The sequence below is a fragment of the Dama dama genome, chromosome 12, assembly GCF_033118175.1.
Source record: "Dama dama isolate Ldn47 chromosome 12, ASM3311817v1, whole genome shotgun sequence".
NCBI lineage: Eukaryota > Metazoa > Chordata > Mammalia > Artiodactyla > Cervidae > Dama > Dama dama.
The window spans coordinates 98,946,672-98,961,555 of record NC_083692.1 but is presented as its reverse complement, the minus strand read 5'-3'; the positions used below and the strand labels follow the sequence as shown (position 1 = coordinate 98,961,555).

Below are 14,884 nucleotides of genomic sequence, written 5' to 3'. Positions count from 1 at the left end.
CGCAGTCCGGTAGGAATCGAGTGCGAACCACGAATGTCGTCTTAAATTTTAGAAATGCACGTTAAAAGGAACAAGTTAAATTCAAAGTTGCAACCGGTGATAAGTATTATCATTTAAACATGCAGTTACTATACAATTATTAATGATATACATTGCATTCTTTTGTTCCTACGAAGGCTTCGAAATCCAGGGTATATATTTCTAGTACATTTCAATTCAGACGAGTCACTTTTCTGGTGCTCAGAAGCAGGCCCTGGTCAGCGGGGCTGGAGTCGTCGGAGGAGCGCAGGCTGGCATCAGATGCGGCGGAAGAGACAGGCGGGAACAAACCATATAGGGCTTTGTACCTGTGGTAAGGGGTTGGGATTTTATGCTGAAATTTAAAATTGATTTTTAGCACTGAAGGAAAGTGGAGGCGGTTCACTGGTTTCTTGCTGACAGCCGTAACTTCCGGAGGGATGGAGACTGTAGTGATTTGGACTATGTGGTTTCCTTGCACCTCAAGTCCTAGCAGAGAAGCGCCAGAGACTACAGCCCAGCACCTTTCTTTGTTTCTTTGAAGCTTATTGCAGGAAGAAGGAGAGGGGGAGGGAGGGAGAGAAAACAGGAAGGAGGGAGGGAAGGAAGGAATGAAAGGAAAAGAGGAAAGAGAGAAGTGAGGACAGGAAAAAAAAAAAAAAAAAAAGAACAGAGAAAGAGGAAAGAAAAGAAGGAAAGGAAGGAAGGAGAAAAGAAAAGGATAATTTAATGCCTGAAGTCCGGTGGTCATCCCACACGGACTAGCCTGAATGATAACATCACCACTGGGACAACAGGGGCAGGGACCATGCAGAAGTAAACATGTAATGACCATAAAAAGGTAAATAAATCTAAGACCTTCATTAGGAAGTCTGGGGAGAGAAAGGTTGGAGAAAGAGAAGGTCTCCTCAAAGAGTGTTATTTGGAGACTCTGAAGGGTACAGTTTGGGGATTATGGCGTATTTCAATCTTGCCTTCCTGCTAGGGAAAGTCAGTGAGAGGATATTTCTTTGGGCTGGAGGAGCCAGCCAACCCAGGTTTCTGTCCAGCTCTTTGACTTTTGGCTTCCCTGATGGGCAGATGGTAAAGAGTCTTCCTGCTGTGCGGGAGACCCAGGTTGAATCCCTGGGTCAGGAAGATTCCCCTGGAGGAAGAAATGGGAACCCACTCCAGTATTCTTGCCTGGAAAATTGCATGGATGGAGGAGCCTGGCAGGCTACAGTCCGTGGGGTTGCAAAGAGTCAGACACAACTAAGCGGCTTGACTTTCTTTCTTTCTTTGACTTTTGTGCTTTTGGGTAAGTGACCACCTCTCTAAGCCCAGGGTTCTATTTTATGGATAATACCTTTGCCTGTGGACCACATGCGTGCATGTGTGCCTGCTCCGTTGCTCAGTCATGTCCGACTCTTTGTGACCCCATGGGCCCACCAGAGGAGCCCACCAGGCTCCTCTGTCTATGAATTTGTCCAGGCAAGAATTCTGGAGTGGGTTGCCATTTCCTCCTCAAGGGGCTCTTCCTGACCAGGGACTGAACCCGCATCTCTCGTGTCTCCTGCACTGCAGGCAGACTCCACCTCTGCACCACCTGGGAAGCCCAGGTACCACATCGTGGTTGTCCAGTCATGTCCAACTCTGCAACCCCACGGACTGCAGCCTGCAAGGCGTCCCTGTCCTTCACCATGTCCCAGAGTTTGCTATGTACCACATAGATGAAAGATTTAAGCAAGGTTTGTTGAATCAGTTAACACTGTACAGTACATAGTGACACCCAATTAATGACTCTGATGAGCTATACTCTCCTTGTTTACTGCCATCCCAAGTATGGAAACTTACTGGGTTGACGTCTTAAGGAAGGGGGGTACAGTGCTGCTATTTTTCTTTTATTGTCTTGACATTTTGTTCCCACCTCATTCTTTCTCATCAGTCCCTTGTAAATCATCCCTAAACCCTGGATGGTTCAAGAATAGAAGGCATTTGTTTCCATTACTGGATTAATGTTAGTGTCGGGAAATTAATTCTAAATTCTTCATCTTCCCGTCTGCTTCGACCTCACATAGCCTAGGAAGGAAAGCTTGATAATTCAGCCATCGCAAGCAGAAAGGACGTGAGAAAAAGATAGGGGATATTTCCTACGCTGTTGGAGTGGAGGCATTATGGAAAGATGTACAAGCTACCTACAGTGTTAATGCAAGCGTGGAACAAACTCAGTTTCCTTGTTCTGATTGGTAGGCAGAATAATGGTCCCTCAAAGGTGTCCACATCCTAATTCCCAGAACCCATGAATATGTTCCATTATGTAGTAAAAAGGGGGCTTTACAGATGTGATTAATATGAGGGATCCCGCAATGAGGAGATAAAAAACGCAGAGAAAAAAAGTCAGAGAAATGTGACCGAAGAGAATGCAGGAGAAGGACTCAACCTTCCATTGCTAGCTTTGAAGATGGAGGAGGAAGATCTTTGAAGCCAAAGAGTATGGACAGCATCTAGAATCTGGGAGTGGCCCTCATCTGACAGCCAGCAAGCAAACACGGACCTCCTGTCTACAACTGTGTGGACTGAATCTGCCAACCCTCTGAGTGTGCATGAAAGCAGATTCTCCTCTGGAGTCTCCAGAAAAGAACATAGCCGTGCCGATGCCTTGATTTTAGTCCACTAAAACTCATGCCAGACTTCCTACCTACAGAGCTGTGATAATAAATTTGTGTTGTTTGAAGCTGCTAGATTTGTATTAATTTGTTATGGTGGCAAGAGAAAACTAATAAACCCTGTAAGGGTGGAGAGTGAGAAGTGGTCTGTTTTTCTTCCCCTGCTCCTTGTCCTGCTCCAATTTTCTCATCAGGAACACAGCAAAATGTTGCAGATAAGCTATGCACATTTCATTGTGAAGTGCTTAATCCATATAGGATTGACATTTTCTTTATGTTGGGAGTTAGGGATCTGATAGAAAATCCAATAGATATTAAATTATTTGAATACTAAATTTAAAATCATTTGTAATTTTCTTGGATTTTCTCTTTAAACAATCATATTATCTATGGAAGTGTTTTTCCTTTCTACTTATACTGTGTGTGTGTGTGTGTGTGTGTGTGTGTGTGTGTGTGTACATGCCCAGACTGGGACATGAAGGATATTGTTGACTAGAATGATAATAGACGTCCTTGTCTTGTTCACAGCTTTAAAGGAATGCTCGTAAAGTTTCAGCATGTATGTACGACATGTATGACATTTTATGCATTTTATCATTTATTGGGTTAGAGAAGTGTCCTATTTTTAGTTTGCTAATAGTTTTTTTTAATATATCATGAGTGGATGTTGAATTTTATTCAATGTTTTTTTCTGCCTCTATTGAGAGGAACACATGGTTTTTTCTTATAATGTGTTAATGAGGTGAATTGTGTGAATACATTTGCTAGTGTTGAACCAGCCTTACATTTCTGGGAGAAACCAAACTTGTCATTTCAAAAACTGTTCTGTTTAGAATTACTGCATTTATGTTTATGGACAAAAGGGGATTGTGTTTACCTTTCTCATACTGTCTTTGGTAGTTTTTTCATTTGTCTGTGTATTTAGATATCTGCATATTTATTTTTGGCTGTGCTGGGTCTTTGCTGATGTGCGCGGGCTTTTCTCCAGTAGCGACAAGCAGGGGCTACCTGTATCTGCGGTGCTCGGGCTCCTTGCTGTGGTGGCTTCTCCTAGCTCCGGGTTTACAGGCTTCAGTAGTCGTGGCACGGGGGTTTAGTTGCTCTGTGTCATGTGGGACCTTCCCAGACCAGGGGTTGAACTGGTGTTTCCTGCAATGTAAGGCAGATTCTTGACCACTGGACGACCAGGAAAGCCCCTCTTTGATAGTTTTGGTTAGAATTGTACAGATTGTTTGGGGCTTCCCTGGTGGCTCAGACGGTAAAGCGTCTGCCTGCAGTGCGGGAGACCCGGGTTCGATCCCTAGGTCGGGAAGATCTCCTGGAGGAGGAAATGGCAACCCACTGAGGAGCCTGGTAGGCTACTGTCCATGGGGTCGCAAAGAGTCGGACATGACTGAGCGACCTCAGTCGCTCATACACATAGTTACTTCTTCTTCTTGTTGGGCTCAGTTGCTCAGTCATGTCCGACTCTTCGCAGTCCCACGGGCTGTAGCCCGCCAGGCTCCTTTGTCCATGGAATTTCCCAGGCAAGACTGCTGGGGCAGATTGCCCTTTCCTACTCCAGGGGGTTTTCCCAGGCTGGGAATCGAACCCTTGACTCTTGCATTGGCTGGTGGATTCTTTACCATTACTCCACCTGGGAAGCTCCTAGATATCTACTTAATATTAGTAACTTGTCTCTGAACAAATTACAGATATTCTATGCAAAAACATTTACTGGGAGCCTATTTCCCTTTGTTTTTAATGGTAAAATTATAATGAGTTAGTTCTTAACCCAAACTAGTTTTAAAAATGTAACTAAAATATATTAAAGAAACCTCTATTAAATAAAAAACTGTAACAGTAGGCTGTAGCATCCATAATATTCCTTCCTGATCACCAGCCTATACAGTTATGAACAAATAGTTGCTTTGTCAGCAGTAACATAATCTCTTTTATTGTTACTGCTTTTCTGCTTGGTTTGCTTCTTTCTCCGTTAATCTTTAACATTTCCTTAGCTTTTTTGGTTCTCAGAATACAAAACTAGGGAGGAAAAAGGCAATAGGAAATATGAAAGGCACTGTAGAAATGTGGCAGAAAATGACTCACAGTGAGGGTGGTACGGTACTTTAGTGCTTCTTCCATCACCAATGGCATCTGTATGGAGTATCCCTTTCATTAAAATTCAGTATGCCTTGTGATTTGCTGAAAGATGAAGCTGGGAACATTTTTGCAGTTGTGTTTGTGATGCTACTCAGGGCATTCCCCATACCTTTGTTGTTATTGGTAAAAATGTGTTTTGGGTCCTAATAATATTTCTGTATAAATAGTTGAAGTTTTTTCAGTTTTTAGGATTTATTTTTAACTGGAGGGTAATGGCTTTACAATGTTGTAAATGTTGGTTTCTGCCATTCCACATGAACCAGCCATGAGCACACATGTGACCCCTCCCTCTCGAACCTTCCTCATAGCACCCCCCCACCCCCGTCCCACCCCTCTAGGTTGTCACAGAGCCAGGATTGAGCACCTGTGTTTCGCCGCTCTGATTCGGCCTTCCCGCGGGCCCTGCGTTTTGTCTATGGTGATGTTTATGTCTCAGCGCCGCTCTCTCCCTCCCCTGCTGTGTCCACAAGTCTGCTCTCTGTTCCTGCCCTGCAAAGAGGTTTATCAGTACCATTGTTCTAGCTTCCATCTATATGCGTTAATACATGATATTTATTTTTTTCTCTGACTTCACTTTTTTGCTGTTTTGTATGATATATGTGTTGTATGATGCTGGAGTACTAAATACAAGAGTTAATTTATTGGGAAACCATTAATCAGGAAAATGTTCTGTGGAATATGCCTATACAGTACTGGCTTTATAAAATTACTTGGAGACTTTTTCCTCTTTTTGTCTTCTCTGAAGAAAGTAATATAAAGTCAGCATTTTTTTAAGTAAAAAATAAACCTCACTTTAAGAATTATCTGGATCTAGAATTTTCTTTGTAGGAAGATTTCAAACTACAGAATCAGTTTCTTTAATGATTGAACCATTCAAGTTTTATCTTCTTTAGTCAGTTTTGTTAAGTCATTCTTCTGAGGAATGTATTCATTCCACCTCCATTCCGCCGCGTTTTGAAATTTGTTGATCCAGGAAGCATAGAGAGTCCCAAACAAAATCAAATGAAAGATGATTACACCAGGACACATTTTTAATTAAAATGTCAAAAAGTAACAATAAAGAAAAGATATTAAAAGCAGCAAGGGAAAAGCAACAAGTTACATACAAGGGAACTCACCTAAAGCTCTAGATGACTTTTCAGCAGAGACTCTGCAGGCTAGAAGGGACTGCTACAATATATTTTAATGTGATGAAAGGGGAAAACCTACAACCAAGAGTACTCTACCCAGCAAAGCTTACGTTCACATTTGATGGAGACGTGAAAAATTCCAAGGATAAGCAGAAGCTTACAGAGTTCAGCACCACCAAACCAGCTTTACAAGAAATGATGAAGGGGTTTCTCTAAGGGAAAAACCAAAGTCCACAACTAGAAACACAATTGTTGCAATAGAAAAAATAGGTAAAGGCAAATACACCATAAACATAGTTAACCAACTATGTGAAAAACTCATAGGGAGGTTAAAATACAAGTAGTAAAATCATCTAATCCACAATGAATAGTTAAGGGATACACAACCAAAAAGTTGTGAGATATGATGTCAAAAACAGTAATTGTAGGGGAAGGGGGGTAAAAATGAAGTCAGCCCTTGGATATCTGTTAAATTAGAAGTTACCCCTCAGATCATTGTTACCAAAATATGCAAATAGGCCTCTTTTTGGAAAGACTGGGCAGGTTTCAGCCTGCTGCTTCTGTGCTGGGCCTGAAGGGTTAGCCATGCTAAATCCGAGTGAGCCCTTTAGGGACTGTCTTTTAGAGCCCTGTGGCCTTGTGGGGCTCAGGGATGCAAGTCCCACTGGTTTTCAAAACTAGATGTTTTAGGTACTCATCTCTCAGGTGGAGGTCTTAAAAGTTGGAGCAGCAGATTGGAAGTCTCAATCCTTTATTCTTTAGGGAGAAGCTGGAAGGTATGAGCTCCCTCCTGGTTAGGGGTTGCTGCACCAGGGCTGGGATTATGGCAAGATTGTTTCTTAGCTTCTACTTGGTTTGATGTGGGTTTTTTCTCATTTGCCCAGTGAATAGGAGTCTGGTATTTTCTGGATTTTCTTCAGAGGAACTTGTCTTGTGTCCAGCTGTTGATTCAGTGTCTCTGGGAGGTTGAGGTGAGGAGCCTCTTACACTGGCATTTTGAGCCAGATCCTGAGACTAAATTTCTGATGTCAATTATTAGAAATTATTTTTCTAGCATTTCTCTTTGGTTCTTTTTCAGAGATGTAGGTTACTTATGATATCTTTTGTTCCTTTGTTATGTACCCCATTTTATTTCTCAAAAATATATGTGAGATTTATATTTAAATATAAACACACTCATTCGATATTCTCAAGGTCAGAAATTAAAGTAGTCTGTTTCAACTCACTGTCATATGTTATATGTTTTCTTATAGGTTGTGGTTTTTTTTAAACTGTAAGCATATGTTCTTTGGAAACTAAGCTGTGGTAATCTCTTGGGTGTGTTCCTCTAGAAAAGATTTATGTGTGGTGTTGCTGGGCATTTGGGGTACTTTTATCCGGGCTTCCCTGCTGGCTCCGTTGGTAAAGAATCCACCTACAATGCAGGAGACCTGGGTTGGGAAGATCCCTTGGAGTAGGAAATGGCAACCCACTCTGGTATTGCCTGGGAACTCCCATGGACAGAGGAGCCTGACAGGCCCCAGTCCACAGGGTCGTAGGAGTCGGACGTGACTTAGCGACTAAGCCACTGCTGCCCGGGAGGCCCTGTCAGACCGTCCCACCCGCTGCACACAGCATCGGCTGCGCGCTCCCCTGCACCAGGGAGAGCTGGTGCTGGTCATCTTCTCGGGAAGCGTTTCCCCCATTTATCCTTCTTAATAAAAAGTGGGATAACTGTCTCCACTATTTCTCTCTGTAGGGTGATTCACTCCCTACACCCTGTCCCATTCACTTACTATATGGGTGGGTACTTCTGTTTCCCGCTTGCTCAGGCCTTATGTCCTGTCCCCTAACTTCCAACTGATCCTGTGAAGAGTAAGCTGTAAGCCACCAGGGATAGGTCGGTAGATGTCCCAGGCACATACCAGCTCCAGAAGTTACTTTGGATTCATGCTATCTTTTATGTGTGGCCTCTGAGGTCTTCCCTTATTTTTCAGCCAACTCAGCCGTGCATTTAGAAAGATATTTTAAAATATTTTATCCAGCATTTTTAATTTTTGGAATTAGGGGACTTCTCTGCATATCTCCTGCCACATTGCAGGCACAGAAGAGTTTGCGTTTCTTCATCAATTTGATCCTTGAAAAGCCATCCAGCTTAAGCGTGTCAGAAGGCTTATCACTAATCCTGCTTTTTCTACTAACAACCTACCTGTAAAGGTAATAACTCTTCCCAAAATAATTTATAATTTAGAGCAATTCTCACAGAGTCTCTTTATTAAAGTAACTTGGCTAAATTTTTTGGCAACTTCACAAAATTATTCTGAAGGTCATTTAGAGCAAGAAACTAATGAGAATAGCCAGAAAAATTTAGAAAAAGAAGAGTAATGATGGAGGGCTAACTCCTTACCTAACTCTAAATATTAATATATATTCTGATATTAAATATTACAACATTCTCAACTTCATAAAATAATTAAGGGTTTGGCACAGGCACTCACCTATCAATGAAATGGAAGGTGTAACTCATAAACATTCATTCTGTATGTTAAATTTTAGTCTATCTTAAAGCAGACGTCACAAATCGGCAGAGATGGGAGAGCCTTAACCCACGTGTGTCACTGACCGGAGTGATCTGTCATTTGGGAAATAAAAAGAATATTACCTGATATAAATCAAAATAAGTCCTGTATAGTTTAAAGAATTAAATGGGAAAAAAACAAATAATAGAAAGGCTAAGTGAAAATATTTGTTTGGCTGAAGAGAGGACTTCCTGAGCTTAGCGTGTGGCTGCTTCTGGAGGAACCTGATTGCGGCGAGTGGTGGCGTATAGACGTCCCTCACTTTCTGACCAGGAGAGAGTGTTACCTTTCAAAATAGTAATCTTTATTTTAAAAGTAAATGGAAGGAGTAAGAAGATAATTTTGGTTTGGCAAAATTTAAAACTCTTTATCTTACATAATTAAGGACTTCCCCAATGGATCAGTGGATAAAGAACCCGCCTGCCAGTGCAGGAGATATAAGGGATGTGAGTTTGATCCCTTGGTTGGCAGATCCCCTGGAGGAGGGCATGAAAATGCACTCCAGTATTTTTGCCTGGAGAATCCCATTGACTAAGGAGCCTAGCGGGCTATAGTCCAAAGGGTCGCAAAGAGTCAGACACGACTGAGCAACTAAGCATGCACACACATCTTAAATATTAAAGGGAAAATTCCTTGTATCTATGGGCCAAATTCTTATAATAGATGTACTTTAACAGATATAATACTTAATAAAGTATTCATGTTAATCCATATAAATGCTGATAACCCAGTAGGGCCAAAACCAAGAAGAGATGTTTCACAAAAGAGAGGCATGAATTCTGAAACATATCGAGAAGTGTTAATACCTTAAGGAATTTTTTTGAAAAATACTTTTGTAACCCTATTCATTTGTATATGTAAACTAAATTTCCAGTTTTATTTTCTTAAATTCATTTTTTTAACTAAAAGCTAGGTATGTCTATGTTTAGAGAAGCTTTGTCTCTTTCATTTTGTTCTTATTTTAGGATGTGATTGGGCCTAACTTTTTTCCTGACAGAGTTTTTATTTTTCATTTACTAATCATTTTGCTTACTGTGTTCAAATGATGTGTTTGAATAAGATGTGGTACATCTTAACTTGGTTACCAGAGCCTTTATGTGAAATCTCTTCTGCATCACCATTTTAGAGAGCTTACAGAAATATTTTGTTTGTCAATAACAGTGATGCTGCAAGTGGTAGTTTTCCGTCGCTTGGAACAGTCCAATTCTTCGTGGCCCCATAGCCTGTAGTCCACCCAGCCTCCTCTGCCCATGGAATTTTGCAGGCAAGAATATTGGAGTGGGTTGGTATTTCCTACTCCAGGGGATGTCCCCACTCCATGATCGAACCTGTGACTCTTGCATCTCCTGCATCGGCAGGTGGATTCTTTAGGACTAGCACCACCTGGGAAGTCTCATGATACTGCAGAGAGACTGTTAAATGAATGCTACAAGAAATTCCTTAAGCAAGCCTGTACCGCCAGGTGGCAGTACAAGCCAAGCACAGAAGCTTCACTGTGCTTTACACACGCATTCTCAGTTGTTACACTTTAATTGGCATGAAATTAGCAATCAGATATCCTCATTGGAGTAGAATCACCCTCTTCTCCAGGTGTTTTTTAAAACCTAGGTTTTTATACAAGTTTTTCGGAGGTGATACTTCGATTTTTTAAAAAAATATCTGGTCACGTTGCATAGAAAAACCTGTTTTAATATGCTACTTTGAGTAGTTCAAAAGACCATCTTATGTATTCCAGTCTGGACACAAATGAAACACCTTTCAGTGGTAAAATTCCCTGTGCCACAGAAATGTATGTCCTCAGCCAACAAGGAAAATAAAGCTGGTGCTTTTAGTCAGGCTCCAGACTGCCAGGAAATATACATAGCAATTGGAGTTGAATTATTAATAGATACTTCTTTTGTCGGTTAGACAGCTCAGTCTGTCTTAATTTTTTTAAGTCAGGTATGACTTGGTTGCAGTGCTTAGTCACTTTCTGGAAATAAATAGTTGCTAGATAAAAATAGGATTTTTTATTTTTATAACTAAATATATGTGGCATGTGTTTCATATCCATACATTTACAAGGGTATCCTTAGGAACATCTGTTTCCAGATTAGTAACTTTCCTCTTTGGTGGTGCTAGAGTCTTTCTTTGGTGTAGCAGACAGCATTGGAAGGTCCTCCGTGAGACGCGTGCTCCTGGGAGGCACAGGACAGTTCCAACAGCACAGACCCCCAAACCTGGGTTTCTAATGAGTGGCTTTAGTTGTATTAATGTTAATGTTTGTTTTAGCCACTGAAAGAGAATTCTGAGCTGCTCGATTAGAGATTTGAAGCCTCACAGCTGAATAAATTAAATCCCTGAGTACTGAGGCTCAGCTTGAAATTGATCACACAGACCCTCAGTTAGGAATCTATGAAACATCATGGCGAGCCCAGGAGGAGCTGAATGATGGGAAGAGTCTGAGGGTTCTGATCCTTCAAACTTTAAAAAAGGTAAGAAGTAATTTCAGTAAACTCTGGTCTATAATAACTAGCATGGTTACAATTCCATAATGTACTAATAAGTGATTGGTGTGAGTCCTTAAAAGCTGCATCACTTGCTTATGAGAAGAGTTTAACACCCATCACAGTGAAATTTCTTTTTTTAGTAAGGCATCCAGACCTCGAGAGCTGGGGTGAAGAACCTAGCAACCTGAATTTAAACAAGACACAGCTAAGTCCCTTATTATGTTCCTCTGTCATTGTGTACATTGATAAGTAATTTAATAGCCACCAAGGGGATGTTGTTTAATAGGTTGATGTCCAATGGAGGGATGTTTCTAGGAATGCCCTTGGCCTTTTCCTTTAATCTTTTTTATTGTTGGTCTGTATGAAGATGTTGAAGGCACCCTTATAAAATTTGAGATGATATGAAGTTAAAGAGGGTAAATTAAATAGTCAGACAGAATCCTAAAATCTTAGGCTTGTTGAACTTGCTGAGTGTTAAAAGAATGATTTTGAAGAGAATATATGTAAAGTCCACTACTTATGCCCTAAAATCAACAGCATGTATATAGAATAAGTCATAACTTAGCTTTAGTATGCCTAGAAAAGACAAAAGGGAATTTGCTGGCAGTGAATATAATATAAATCCATTTGTACCATGGCAATCAGCAGTGTAAATGTAAACTTAGGTTTTATTAATCAAAAAGTGCTATGGCAAAGCAGAGATGTTCCCTCTTCCCCAGGCTGCACCATCCTGTCTTCACTTCTAGGTGCTGTCCCTCAGGTGGGTCATAGGCAGGCTCGGGACTGTTGGGGAACGAAGACCAGCCAGGTAACCGGAACAGCAGAGGCTGTGTTATAAAGGACGTGGCTGAAGGAACTGGGGGCTAGAAGGTGCAGCCTCAGAAGATGGAGTGATGCTGGCTCCACGTGTTTGAAAGTCCGCCCCGTGAGAGGGGGATTAGATGTGTTCTGAGTGATCCCAAGGGATCAAATTAAAATCAAGGGGTGGAAACCCTGGAGAGGCAGTTTTGAGTTTCATATAATGACTTTCGAATGGTTGAAAGCAAGCCCAGGTGGGAACAAACTGTTGAAGAGATGGTGATTTCTTCATCATGAGGCTGTTCAAGCATGGATGGGTAAGAACTTAGAAACATCTTAGCAACTGGTAGACAGTTAAATGCATTTAAAAATCCCTTCCGAGGTGGTCCAATGGTTGAGACTCCACATTCCCAATGTAGGGGGCACGGGTTTGATCCCTGGTCAAGAAACTAACATCCTGCATGCCATGTGGTATGACCTTAAAAAAACATTCCTTTCAATTCTGAGAGTTTATGGTTATTTTCTTAATGCATATTTTCTTAAGCTAAGAAAAGGCATCTTTAAAAGATTGAGCAATATTAATTTATCCCAATAATCCTAATATCTGTTATTTTTTCTTTTTAATGTCTTTAGTCAGCAGAGACAGTATCAGAATTTTAAATGTGACTTTTATTCCTGTTGTCTCAGAGATATGGTCAAAACCCCAATGGCAAGATAAACACAGTAGGTGCCAAGTACTTCCACATCCTAAAGAAATCACCTGAGCAGACTGTATTATATGGTTGGGCAACCAGTTCAGCCTGTATTAGCCCATCGCTAACCTCTAGGGTTGGAGCTTAAGCACTGGTGATGAAAACTGTTAAGAGTCATTGGCATGCTCTATAATACCCGTCCCCACCCCGAGGAACTGCTGGGAGAACCTGGTATGTGTGGAAGTTTGGGAGACTCAAGGACAGTGACACTAAGAGAGACCGCGGCTGGAGGTGCCCCTGCCTGCAGCGGCTCAGACGAGAGCGATTTTGTGGAAGCAGCTCCACCATCAGGCAGCAGGTGTGGCAAAGCTGCCTGTTCATTTTAAAAGGTTTCCCGGAGGGTGCACTGCCAGCAACAGAGGGCTGGTGGGGGAGACGGACCAGAAGTCAGTGAGAAGAGATTCGCTGCCTAGAGAGCCAGGCCACTAGGTGCAAAGCCGGGCTCTGCTGCTTGTTTGCTGTGTGATCATCGGCAGAGGTGGAGCAAGGAAGGTAAAAGAACCTAAGCCCGTGCACCTGCCTGCCCAAGTCTTAGGAAGATGGGAGCCAATTTGCATCAGAGAAGATTTTGGAATTTGGACAGCAAATGAAAGAGGCTTTTAAAATACCCAAGTAAGACCATTCTTGCAACTTAGATAAGAGAACTGTGGGACCTTCCTAAGTTCCCATTCAACGGGAGCAAAGGAGTCCAGAAAGCAGGTGTGAAGAGAGTGGAAAAGAGGATAAAGCTGTTCTCTGTGTGCATCTTGAACAGACCAGCTTAATAAATAGGTGAGCTGGCTACAGCAATGACTGGAAATGCCAGCTAGATTCTCGGTGTGGTTTTGTCACCAAATAGCAGTGTCAATAACAGGTCACCCTATGTCTCTGGGTCCTAAATTTCTTCATCTGTAGATCTCCAGTTCCTTTTAGCTTTGTAGTGCTGTTTCCATTTTATTTCACAACCAAGGTTTGGTGTCTGTGTATCTATCTATCTAATTTGGTATTGATAAATATTTATTTATATCCAGAAGTTTTTCCAGAGAAGATTTAACTGACTGAACTTTGATGTTTTTCCCTATTGGCCTGCTGACTGCATTTTGTGCCTAAATGTAGTGGTGAGATTATCTTCTGTGTATCTGGTTTGTCCAGTAGCTTTCCTCTCTGTTAAGCTTAGTGTAGATAAACTGTAGTAAGATATGGCACTGTGAGCACAGGCACTTTAAGCGTCTTACCCATATTAATTCTGCTGATGCAGTATACCTGTGATTTTTACATTTTATAGATGAAAAGGCACAGGCAAACTACATTCAAGGAAGTAAAAGGAATGGTCAGTTAAATGCAATTAAAAATTAAAGAATTCCTCAGATCTCTTGGAATTGATGAGATAGTTCTACATTTTCTTACTCATGTGTGCAGAAAAACTAGGCTTAGTTTGTCCTTGAATTTTAAGTCTCTTCAGAACACAGCTGCTGTCTAAGGTAATGTAATTATCTGTAAATTCCTGTCAGAGTCTCTGACATGCCCCGAAAAGGGTTGGCACAAACAAATCATTTCTCTAACCAGTTGGGCTATTTAAAATTATACAGTAAGGTGTACATTTCAGTTCAAATGAAAATGAGACACTGATTAGAACATCATAAAGTAGTCAGAATGAGTGGGCAACATATATCTTAATCTACTCAGTTCTTTGCTGGAATTCCTAATGCCAACGATTGCCCCATTTATGGCACTGAAGTCTGTAACCTGAAATGTCTTTGCTGTTTGTGTCCAGTTTAGATTTAAGTGATTGCTGAGTTTTCTTCTGTATCCACAATCCTTTGATTCAGCTCACAAGAGACATCATCTTTAAATCCTAGGTATAAATTCATCCATGGCAGCTTAAGCCTCTAAAATCTCAGTATTTAGAGCATCAAAAACCCTGTAAGAAAGCCATGAGAATATTTGTCTGTTACTGAGAGAGAATGGAAAGTTAAGTATAATAAAGTACCTTTCTTTAAAAAATACATGTATGTTCATTTGATTTCCTTTTTGTTCCCTCATAGTCAACAAGAGTCCAAAATGCAGTACTTGGGTGCAGTCTCAAAAACAAAAGAATGATCTCTATTCATTTCCAAGGCAAACCATTCAATTATCACAGTAATCCAAGTCTTTTCCCCAGCCAGTAATGTGGAAGAAGCTGAAGTTGAATGGTTCTAAGACCTGCAAGACCTTCTAGAACTAACACTCAAAAAAGATGTCCTTTTCATTATAGGGGACTGGAATACAAAACTAGGAAGTCAGGAGATGCTGATACCTGGAGAAACAGGCAAATCTGGCCTTGGAGTACAGAATGAAGCAGAGCAAAGGCTAACAGAGTTTTCCCAAGAGAGT

The 14,884-nt window shown here is 41.2% G+C and overlaps 1 long non-coding RNA gene across 2 annotated transcripts in view; it reads left to right on the top strand.

Moving 5' to 3' along the window:
- The window catches only part of LOC133066788 (uncharacterized), a 201,248-nt gene that overhangs the window by 413 nt on the left and 185,951 nt on the right, over nt 1-14,884 (top strand). The window lies entirely within an intron of this gene.